This window comes from Corvus brachyrhynchos, unplaced genomic scaffold, assembly GCF_000691975.1.
Source record: "Corvus brachyrhynchos isolate BGI_N302 unplaced genomic scaffold, ASM69197v1 scaffold70, whole genome shotgun sequence".
Classification (NCBI taxonomy): domain Eukaryota; kingdom Metazoa; phylum Chordata; class Aves; order Passeriformes; family Corvidae; genus Corvus; species Corvus brachyrhynchos.
The window spans coordinates 1,132,007-1,142,913 of record NW_008236217.1 but is presented as its reverse complement, the minus strand read 5'-3'; the positions used below and the strand labels follow the sequence as shown (position 1 = coordinate 1,142,913).

The following is a 10,907-nucleotide window of genomic DNA, read 5'->3' as shown; positions in this document are numbered from 1 at the left end:
GGGGGAGCCAAGCCAAGAGTGACTGATGGCAGGGCCCCCCCGGGCAGATGAGAGATGGGGCCCTCACCCAGCCCAGCCTTGGCAGGCGGCTGGCACCAAGAGCGGCAGAGACTGGCTCTGCCTGCCCTCACGCTGTCAGGATGAACCACACAGAGCACGGCTATTATTTGCTTTAAAGAATGCATTTTTGGCACCCAGTGTACAATATGTTGCTGTTGTCCTCGTGACAACTCCATAATCTCTTCTTTCACTTCCAGTGTTATTGTCCCAGTTTCCAAGGAGCAGACAGAAAGGATTTACTCTTCTGGAGTGGGATAATTCCTCATCAGGAAAGAAATGAGCAGAGACAGACTCAGGAAATTCTTCACATGTCTATTTTTATTTACGGTGGAGTTCCTGTTATTACCTTGAACAAAAATAGCACAACAGCAAGGCTGCAGCCCAGTTTCCTTTGCCTTTCTGCAAGAGTCTGTCAACACCAGCCCTTGGCCACAGCTCCCAGCCACCGCCTCCTCCCACCACCTCTCCTCTTGGTCATCACCAGCCCCAGGGACAGGCACCAGCACTAGTCCCACACCTCCCATGTCTGCCTGGTGGCTCAGCACTCTGAGCTGGCTTGGCCAAAACAGGACTTACAGCTGGCATTGGTGCTGGCAGCAGTGAGAAGACCCCAAGAGTGCACGCTGCTCCTGCAGTTTCCCCTCCAGGGTGTTACGAGTTAAACCACACAGGTTTAATATTCACCAGCAGAAGCAAACCGGTGGTGATACACTCATCAAAAAATAACACAGTACTAAAGTACTGCTGAAAGATGACACCAAGAGAGGCAGGGAAGTGGCACTACCTGCATGGGTAACAGCCTCCATGTTGAGAGGATTCCGGCAAGGTTACACAATGCCCGCAGTGATGCGAAGGGAGAGAAAGTAACAGCACCTCAGTTATCAACAGACACCATCTTTTGTATCAGGCAAAATCACAGGCTGCTTTTAGATCCTTCTTCTTTAAAAAACAGTCGGAAGTTTTCACAGCAAACTTGAGTTTTGGACATCATTTTCAAATCCATCATGTTTTATCTTCAGAAAAAAAGGCAAGATTTGCCTTTTACAAAGCCAAGGAGCTGCCAGCTGCTTCTCACTTCCTCCCCAGCAAGGATGTACACATAGGACAAAATTTTCAAAGCGCCTCCAGGGATTAAGCACCCATCTCCCCATCTCCTGTTGACCATCAATGGGACAAATGCACCCAACTCACTTAAGCTCTTCTGGAAATCTCATCCTTTGATGTAATTTCAAAGGCTTCAAAGCTAAGGTTTGTCTCTTTGAGGCAGGGAGAGAAGGAGGAGTGTGGAAGCGTTAAAGCAATTCATCTTAAAGCCCTTTGCCTAGTTCTGCCAGGGTGCAGAGCATCACCAGGGATATCACATGGGATAGCTCAAGGAGGAAACTTTCCCTGGCTGACCCTGCAGCTGGCATGTCCATGATTTCCATCTCCTAGGTGATGGAGCCAGAGCCTTTGCCTGGGGTTTGAAGGGCCTGCAGCAAGGGAGTGACATCTCATCCCCAAGGAGACCAAAGTGCTCAACAGCCTGAATGCCCACATCACTCATGCTCATCCTGCCTTGTGGCCAGGCGATGGAGGCATAAGCAGAGTGTGTGCCTTGCTCATGGTAGGAGGCAGGACCTGCTTCACCTGGCATTTCTTCAAGCACAAACCCTTTCTTCCCTGCACATCTCCCCACCTTTCCCACATCTGTTTTCCTTGACACCAACCGGAAAAATCATCTTTGAAACATTTTGGCCTCTGAGATAGGAAGTTGCTGCTACAAGCTTCATGAAAATATGCAGCTGGACAGGGTCCCTACAAATCCTCCTTCAAAGGGAAAGAATTATTACACATTACTAAGCATCAGAGAATTCAGTCCTCAGCTCATGGCCTACTTGTATATGGAGTTGCTGGGTTTGCATGCAACTCTATGCAATGCAAATTGTAAAGTTTTTTCCTATGATTATGGTTTTCATAGCACTGTTGCTCTGAGTAGATTCTCCAAGCACTCATTTTTTCAGTACTATGACAGTCCAGTCAGTCAGCTCTCAGCACTGTGAGAACCATATAAATCCAAAGGAAAAAACCCAACAGTCTTAAATGGTTCCACTACTCATCAAAACGGATTGGGAAACCAAAATGAAAAGTTGTGTATTGTGATTTGCCCAGGGAGGGGGGAGACAGAGGATTGGGGGGGGGTTCCCTTGTCAATTTGTGATAGGCAGAACCAGAACATCACCACACTCTCTCCTTTTCTCTCATTAGAAATACTCCCCAGTTGTTATTTGCTTTAATTTGGACAGCAGATCAGTTCCCCTGTCATGCACAGTGCTTCATCCATGCCAAGCTGGGAGGCTGGCCCCAAAAAGGAGAGCCCTGCTCAGGACAGGTGGTGGCTGCAGCTGCCTGGAGTTCATCCCCCAACCTCCCATCCCACTCCTCGCAGCGCTGTCATTTTCACAAACTGCAAAGTAGGTGCCTATATCTGTTTCCATTGCAGTATTGCCACCAGCCACGATAAGGATGATTTATTTTGGTTACAATACCCAGGCACTCCAGTCAAACAGGCAGGCCCCCTGCGTGCCAGATACAGGGCAAAACAAGACATGCTGAAGGTCACCTCCTCCCCAGTGAACTTGCCGTCTGGGAGAGAGCCTGTGCGAATACCTTAGCAATGTAAATACCATCCTATGGCTCACTAATGACCTCAATGAATCAAGAGGAGGCCCTTGTTTACCTTATGAAACCTTCCCGAAACAGCACAGCAAACAGAAACACTGTCTGTGCCTCCGGGGTCCATAAGCACTTTGCCGTCCCCATTGGTCCCACCTCTGGAGAGGGACAGCAAGGAGAAGCCCCCGGAGGCAGCTTTGCCCTGCTACTGGCACTGCAAGGGTGCTGTATGGAGCTCCCGCTGCTCCATCCTTCCTCCACCAGCAACACAGCTTTCACACTTCCCCAGGGTCAAGAGAAGGAAGCAAAAAGCCTGTGTAAGGAAACGGGGATTAGCCAGCACAGCTGCTTGCTCCACTGTGCTTTGCTGGCCTCCACACAGCACATCCACGGGAGGTGTCACAGCTCGCACTGCCCCATGGCAGAGATGCCGTGCATCCCCCCGGGCAGGGATGTGTGCTTCCCTTAGATGCCCTGCAGCTGTGGCTTACAAAATGCCTGCTTAGCCTAGAAATCACACCGAAGCCACTGGAAGGGCTCACATCACCTGATAGGGCTCGTGTGTTCCAGAGCGAGTGGAGCAGCAGGGGAAGGGAGTGAGGGGCTAAGGGAGATGAATGGGTATATTGTTTCTGCCTCCCTGCCTGCAGTTTTATTAAGTGCAACATCTTTCATCAGATACTAGAGCTGGTTGACATTTCTCAACCAACACTTTAGAAAAAAATTCAGCCAGAAGTTGCTTTCAGAAAATCTTCTGATTCGAATAAAAAGGTGCTAACTTGGTATTTTTTTAGGTTTTCACAGAAAAAGTGGGGTTTTTTGTTTTTTGGGGTTTTTTTACTCTTTATTCCTCTTCATTCCTTCAGCTTAAAAAAACCCCTCAAAAATGGGAGAGTAAATCTATGATAGGGCAGTAGGTTTTGGATTAATGTTGACAATCATTCAATAATACTTTACTCAGCAGGATTTTTTGTGAAGATCCTGAGCTACTTTCAAACTCTTCAAGCAACACTGAAAAAAGACAGGTCTCAATCCTTAGAGAACTCTATAACCAAACCAGGGATCCAGACCCAAAAGTTGTCAAAGTCTGGGTAGGGTTAATTTGGGTCTTCCTCTAGCACTAGCTGTACCCAATGCTGACATGGACAGGGCTCAGCCAGGCAGGAGGGGAACACGCCCCAAGCCACAGCCAGCCGGAGGGGGACAGGGCAGCAGCTCCAGGCTGCGGTGACACAGGGACTCTCGAGAGGAGGTGGTGGCAGAGGAAAGGTGCTTCTGGCAGCAGAGGCAGTGAGGGATGCCAAGGAAGGAGTGGGTACGAGTGTCGGGAGAAAGTGCCCAGTGCTGCAGCTGCAGGCTCCTGCAGGCCAGCTCCCTGCGGGTCGGTCCAGTGGCGCTGTTGGACCCTGGTCCCTGGCTCACGGTGGGACCGGCAGCACCAGCAGGGGTCAGGGGGATGTGCAGGCAATGCACAGGCCAGTGAGATGAAAGGCATGGCTGAAAACCTCGCCATGGTAGCACTGAGTCAGTACCACTCCCTTCCCTAAACCCTTGCTTAGGCATCTGTTCCCAGGGCTTCAAAAACAAAAGGCATGAGATGAGAAGGAGGCCCAGAAAAAAATAAGCTACAGCTATAGAGTGTGACTATCATAAACAGCTAATTTAAAGAGCTTAACACAAGTTTTCTTGTGGGCATCATAATGGCACGCTGGCTGCATCCATTACGTATGGAAACAGAAATTTGCTGATTCAGCTGTGAGGGCTTTTGAAGTGATGGCAGCTGAATTTGCACAGAGCCTTCGTCTGTCAATTCATCCTTTTAACTGAACAGGCATGTTTTTAACAAGCTGACGCTTCTTCAGCCTGACAAATGGTTTCTAAGACATCCCTTCTCTTTCAGCTGTTTGTCACTCACTCATGTTCCTTCAGGTACAGACCTTTTTTTTTTCTTTCACAGCAGAGCACTTCCTCTTCCTCTCCAGCCCATCTGGCTGTGCAGCATCACACTACAGAAACTCTTATGCAGCACCAGAAGAAAAGAAAACAGCTGGGGAAAGGTTACCATGTCACATGCCCTCCTCCACAGATGCTATAAGCTGATATGTTCAGCTCTCAGTATCCGGGGTAATGAGGGCAAAGAAAGAAAACCAAAACTAATAATACAAAATATATGTAAATAAGGCCCCAGGAATGTAATACTTTAATACCTTTACCTTTGAAAAAACAAGTTAAAGATGCAGCATGAGTTTATAAATAAAAAGAAAAAAACATTGTACATTATACTTTATAATGGCTCTGAAAGAGTTCTGCATTTTTTAAACATGGCACATCTAATCTGCAGCTCAGAGAATGCACCCACAGATAATCAAGAGTTGACTGTAAAAAATCTTTTTTTGAATGACAGCTTGAAAAGTTCATGCACATTTCTCATGACAAATCCCCTAATTATCATTTCCATCAGTAGACTGTTAACATATATTCTGGGCACTACAGGCAGCAGAAAAAAACCCAAGTGGGAAGCACCAGAGATTTATCGTTCAGATTATAAAGAGCCCAAATTTCAAGCAGAGTTGCAAAAGGCCAGCAGTCAGCTCGGACGCGGATGGAATTTCTACCTACACACCAAGACTGCCTGCTGGTGTCAATGTTATATGTCATGATAAGAGTGTTGTAGAAGTGGTCCTTAAACTCAAGCTTCATGGCTTAAGCTGAGCTCTAATTAGCAACAGGCAGGGAAGGGGAGGGCCAGTAGGGCAGAGCCTTTCCAGGGTGCTCACGCTCTCTCCACAGCTCACCGGCTGGCATGGAAGACAAAACCTGCCCCAAGCTCTCCCTCTCAGTGCTAGTATACCTAATAAGATGTGTGGACATAGCCATAAAATAAAACTGAAGTGCATTTTTCACCACCACCCCCACAACGAGAAGCCCACCCAATGTGCTGTGTATAGGGAATGCTGTTGGCAACTTCTCTTCAGAAGTGGAGCTTTACAAGGTGGACAATCAGTTTGGATTTCAGGAATGCACGGCCCAGCCAGTCATTAAGACAGAATCAGTCACGAAATTTAGATGCAGACCTGTCAAAGTCTTCAAGACCTGACAAAGTGGTCAAGTACATCCATATTTAAGCCTGTGTTGCAATATGGGGTTTGGCTCTGCCCATCATTAAAATAATTACCTCCAGCACAGTGTTTTCACAGCCTGAACACGGCATTTTCCCTCCACTCTGAGTTACAGGGACCACTTTCAGTGGCCCGTGTGTTACTACTGCACAGGCAGGGGGGTTTCTCAGCTCCTGCAGGCTGAACATTGAGGTAGAAGACAGTAACACAGCAAAGGAGTGTCTGAATAAGGCTCTGAGGGGTTCACAGAAGTTTATTCCATGCAGAATGCATGATAGTTCCCCAGTCTGGTCCAGCCTCACAGGCCACAGGACCCAGAAAAGTAAATGATGATTTGGAAGCAAAATATGTACCTAGCAGAGCAGGGTAAAGTGCAGCAAGCTTTATGAAATCCAATACTAAACTCCATATGCAGATCTCATGTATCTGGAAAAACCTTTGGCTTTCTCGTGACAGAGAAAATCCTAAAGTGAGGGGATCTTCGAACCAAGTACCAGTATGATTTTGTCACTGGCAGCCACTGGGTTGAAAGGAACAAGCTGCTTCCCACAGTGACCTGTTTACTTTTTCTATTCATGGCTGTGCCTTTCTCATTTAGGAGATCAGTTTGCTTTTGCCAGATGGAGTCAAAGTCACCACTGTGAATCCAGCTTTTTTTTCCTTGTTTCTTGGAAAGCACCAGTCAGTACCATGTCAAGAAAAACAAACAAAGAGGTTTGCTTAGGATCTATTTAAAGCAATGCATCAGTGGTAGCTTCAATACAACCCCAGGGTCAGCACTGGTGTTTGTGACAAAACTGGGGCTACTGCATATGAGGAGAGCTGGATCATTGCAAAGCTGTTGCAGACAACATCCCACGTTCCACCCAAAGAGGTCAGAGCCATGCACAATGCAAGCAAGAGAGCTCCTCTCCAGCATCTCCACTATCCCACACTGGCCACGTAAGAAAAGTCCTGGAGCTCAGCCACTGCAAACTGACATAAGGTCCTGAAATGTATCAGACACACTGAGTGACTCGAGAGGAAGATCTGAAATTTCTGTCCCTGCCAGCAGACCTTGAGTGGTGGAAGATTGCTCTGACCCAGGAGAAAGTCTGTGCCTAGCAGGGGTTGACATGGCAGCACACTTGCCACCACCTCCCCTCACACTCACCCTTGGCACCAGGAGTCAGAAACTATCTGGAGAGGGAGTGGTGGAGCAGACCAAGGGCTGTAGAAGGTCCCATCCAAACGAGGTGTTTCCTGCTGGAAGGCACAGAGGTGAGCACCCCATGCTGCTGGGAATCCTACACCACACACACACTGAGCCCAGGGAAAGGCTAATAACACATCCCCACCTTGCCAGAGCATCATGAGGCTAATTCCATTAGCGTCCGTAAAACACTCTGACGCTGTCCATATGGAGCACAAAGCGCTGTTAAACAGCCACACAGAGCAAAGCCAACAGTGCTTCGCTTTTGTTTATGCAAGGTATTCTGCTGATACTATGCCCTTGGGAAATGGTAACAGCTTTGGTTACAATAGGGGATTTACTACCACCTCAGCTCGCTGCAGCAATACTGAACGTCTAAAAGCAATCTCAGAAATGTCTGGTCCACAGGGAATCTCGCTCTGTCCCACTTACATGCCAGTGCTTGCCTTTTCCTTCTGCAGCTCATTTCTGTAAAAGACACATTCATAACTCGGAGCTCCTTACCAGTGAACCTAATCCAGCAAGTATCCAAGACATTCAGGAAAAGAGACTTTCATAGCATTGGAATTTTTCCATGCCAGCATTTTTTCATCATAAGATAAATGGCTTTTACTTACAAGGCTAAAGGCTCTATTCTTTTCAAAATACTTCTCAGCTTCAAAGTGGCAATGGAAATTGGCTGTGCACCTGGCCAGCTGATCCAGCCTGGAGTCAACCAAACAGCGAAAGGCGTCTTTCTTCCCAGCAGCACCAAGCAGTGCTGTGCAGTGGACAAGCAGGCTGGAGGGCTGCTGTAAATAGGCTAACACTTAATTAATCAGAGGGTTTTTAAGCAGGGCCTGGTCAGCACTGAAATTCAGCAATGCTGAATTTCCAGACTGGGGGCTGGTGCCTGGGATGCACCTGCTGTGTTGGATGCCGGGTCTTGGAAAAGTCTTCTCTGGAAAGATTGCTTTAGACACCCAACTGCTGCACTAGGGCAAAGCCTCCCTGAGCCCTGTCATCTATCCAGTTCACCAGAGCAGGCACTGAGGGACTGAACTCTGCAACAACTTGGGAACCGGCCAGACCTGAAAACAGCAACACCAAACCCCCTCCACTCACAGATTCCCTCACGTGTGAGTGAGCTCTCCTGCAGATACTGGATGGAAGTGGATTTTATTTTTATCATAGGGGTGAACAAAGGCTCCAGCTGATGAGACATGTTTGTCTTTCTCACGAGACAAGTGTAGCAAACACCTTGCTGAAAGCAGTCTTGACCAAATTGCTCCCAGCCTTGGACAGAAAAGTACAGAGGAGGAGGAAGAGGGGAGGAAGCACACTACTGGGGGAGCCAGCCACTGTACACAGAAACCTCATGTTTGCATGCAAGGCCACTTGTCTGAAGTCCAGCCAAGAGCAGCTCCCAGTTCTCGGCAGGGCTTGGGAGCAGGGGGGGACACCCAGCCAGAGATGCCTAGAAAGTCCCAGGAGATCTTGGAGCTATCTGTGCCTTCCTCCAAACCCTTCCCTCTGTAGTTCCCTGATGCTGGGACTACCCATTTCTCCCCATCTTTCCCTCTGTCCCCAGCAAGTCTCTCCTGGCCAAGCTCCTGGCTGTTCAGCACTGAGACCATCTGCAGGAGGTTGCACAATGCTTGGCCACATTCAGCTTGACCCGAGCAGGGGCTGTTGCTCTCACTTTCATGAGCCACAGCCATAAAAAGAGACGGAATTTGCTGGCCAAGGCGAAGCCAGGGCAAGCTGATGCAGTGCAGGCTCCCAAGGTCAGTGGCTGCAGCTCTGTGCCGGGGGAGGACATGCAATGCCTAATGTGGAAATGTTTGTGTTTGGAGCAATATATAGTTACATTTAGCCCCTAGCAGCTGCAGAGGCTGTTTACTGTAGCACACAGTCTTCAGCCTATTAGCTGAAGGCCTGACAGTGACCAGATGTGGAGAGGAGCAACTGCGGAGCCTGCAGCCGTATTTATCTCTTTGCCAAGATCCCAACAATATCTTGCCTAATAAGTCTGGCACAGAAATAATCATTTAAAGAGCTGAAAAACACAACATCCACAGCCCATCTTTACAGCCAGAAGGGGAGTTCTGTGAGGCTTACAGTCTAATCTTTCACCGTCCCAAGTGCTTCCCTCCTACTTCACAAACAGCGGGTGATTTATTTCCCAAATGGCTGGACTCAAGCCTCCTCCCTGTAATCGCTCAACAGGGAGGCTGCACCTCTGCAGCCAAACTTGGCCACTTGCAGGAGCTGCACGAGGAGGCAGAAAGGAGCAGAAGCCACCACCCCCTACCTGCGGTGCCAACAGGCTCCTCTGGCGGGGGGATGCAGAGTGCACACGCCTGCCGACCTGCACACGTCCCGTGCAGCAGCAAGGACAGCCTGTACTGTCCCTGTGTGTGTCCCAGAAACACCCAGCACTCCGCAGATTAGCCTTAATTTGCTAAATTAAAAACAAAACAAAACAAAGCAACTCTTTAGGTGCTTTCTGAAGACCTGGAGAGCTGTATCTTTCCTGGCAGAAGAACTGGATATTGGATCAACATCAACACCAAGAAACATAAGTTACACTCCACTGATTCATGCAGTTTATGACCTTGGCTGGCAGATAAGCCCATGCAGCATGATTTTCTCTGCTTTGCAGGCTGCAGGTACCAGGTGTCGTTGAAGGTCAGAGTTGAGGAAAGGGCTCTCCCACAGTCAGGAGAAAGTTGGAGAGAACGATTTTTATGCAACATAAGCTTGTAGATGATTAACAATTTTCTTTCAGTTAACCGAGAAGTTAATAGTTATTCAAAGCACTCCATTGTAATGGGAGTGGAGATGGGGAGATGTACTACATTAACCTTTAATCTTGGACTGTGCAATAAAAATTAAAATGGAATATGGCACATAAGTATGATTAATTCTGCTTGCAAAGGTAGAGGGTGTCAGTGTATGCTTTGCGCAGGAGTGTTTCCTTCTAACAGCAGGGTGCCCTGACGCAGGTGAGGATGGGCCACAGAAAGGCTGCACTCAGTATTCAGTCCTGTGTTTTCTGCTTTTTTTCAAGCTTAAAATCCATCTTATTTCAAAATCCCCCTTGTTAACTCTGCACCTCTCAAAAATCTCTAAACTTTAGGAAGTAGGTGAACTTTTTTTTTTAGTTTTGAAGGGGAGAAGGGAGAAAGAAGGGCAGAACTTGGCAATTTGAAACCGTGGAAGGCTATCATCAGTGAAACATCTGCTAGCCTGCCCCCACTGCAGTGCACAACACCAGGGAGAAGAACAGAGGATTTCCCACAAAGCTATTTTTTCTGAAGCCCCCCTTGCCGTGCCCTGTCTACCACTCTAATGCTTGCAAAGGTAGAGGGTGTCAGTGTATGCTTTGCGGAGGATTGTTTCCTTCTAACAGCAGGGTGCCCTGACGCAGGTGAGGATGGGCCACAGAAAGGCTGCACTCAGTATTCAGTCCTGTGTTTTCTGCTTTTTTTCAAGCTTAAAATCCATCTTATTTCAAAATCCCCCTTGTTAACTCTGCACCTCTCAAAAATCTCTAAACTTTAGGAAGTAGGTGAACTTTTTTTTTTTAGTTTTGAAGGGGAGAAGGGAGAAAGAAGGGCAGAACTTGGCAATTTGAAACCGTGGAAGGCTATCATCAGTGAAACATCTGCTAGCCTGCCCCCACTGCAGTGCACAACACCAGGGAGAAGAACAGAGGATTTCCCACAAAGCTATTTTTTCTGAAGCCCCCCTTGCCGTGCCCTGTCTACCACTCTAATGGGCAGCCATGGGTTGAGCTTGGCACTAAAGACAGCCAGGAGGTTACCCTGCCCAGGGCTCACTAGTGCCTCCCAGCCTCAGCCTATGTCAGAGCCACTTTTACTGAGCACTGCAGTCCT

General features: G+C 48.1%; 1 long non-coding RNA gene across 1 annotated transcript in view; it reads left to right on the top strand.

The window, feature by feature from the left end:
• The window catches only part of LOC108449354, a 15,687-nt gene extending 5,547 nt beyond the window's left edge, over window positions 1-10,140 (top strand). Inside the window, exon 3 of the long non-coding RNA XR_001865520.1 lies at window positions 4,673-10,140. This is a non-coding gene — a long non-coding RNA (uncharacterized LOC108449354). The remainder of the gene's footprint in view (window positions 1-4,672) is intronic.
• The last annotated feature ends 767 nt before the right edge of the window (window positions 10,141-10,907 follow it).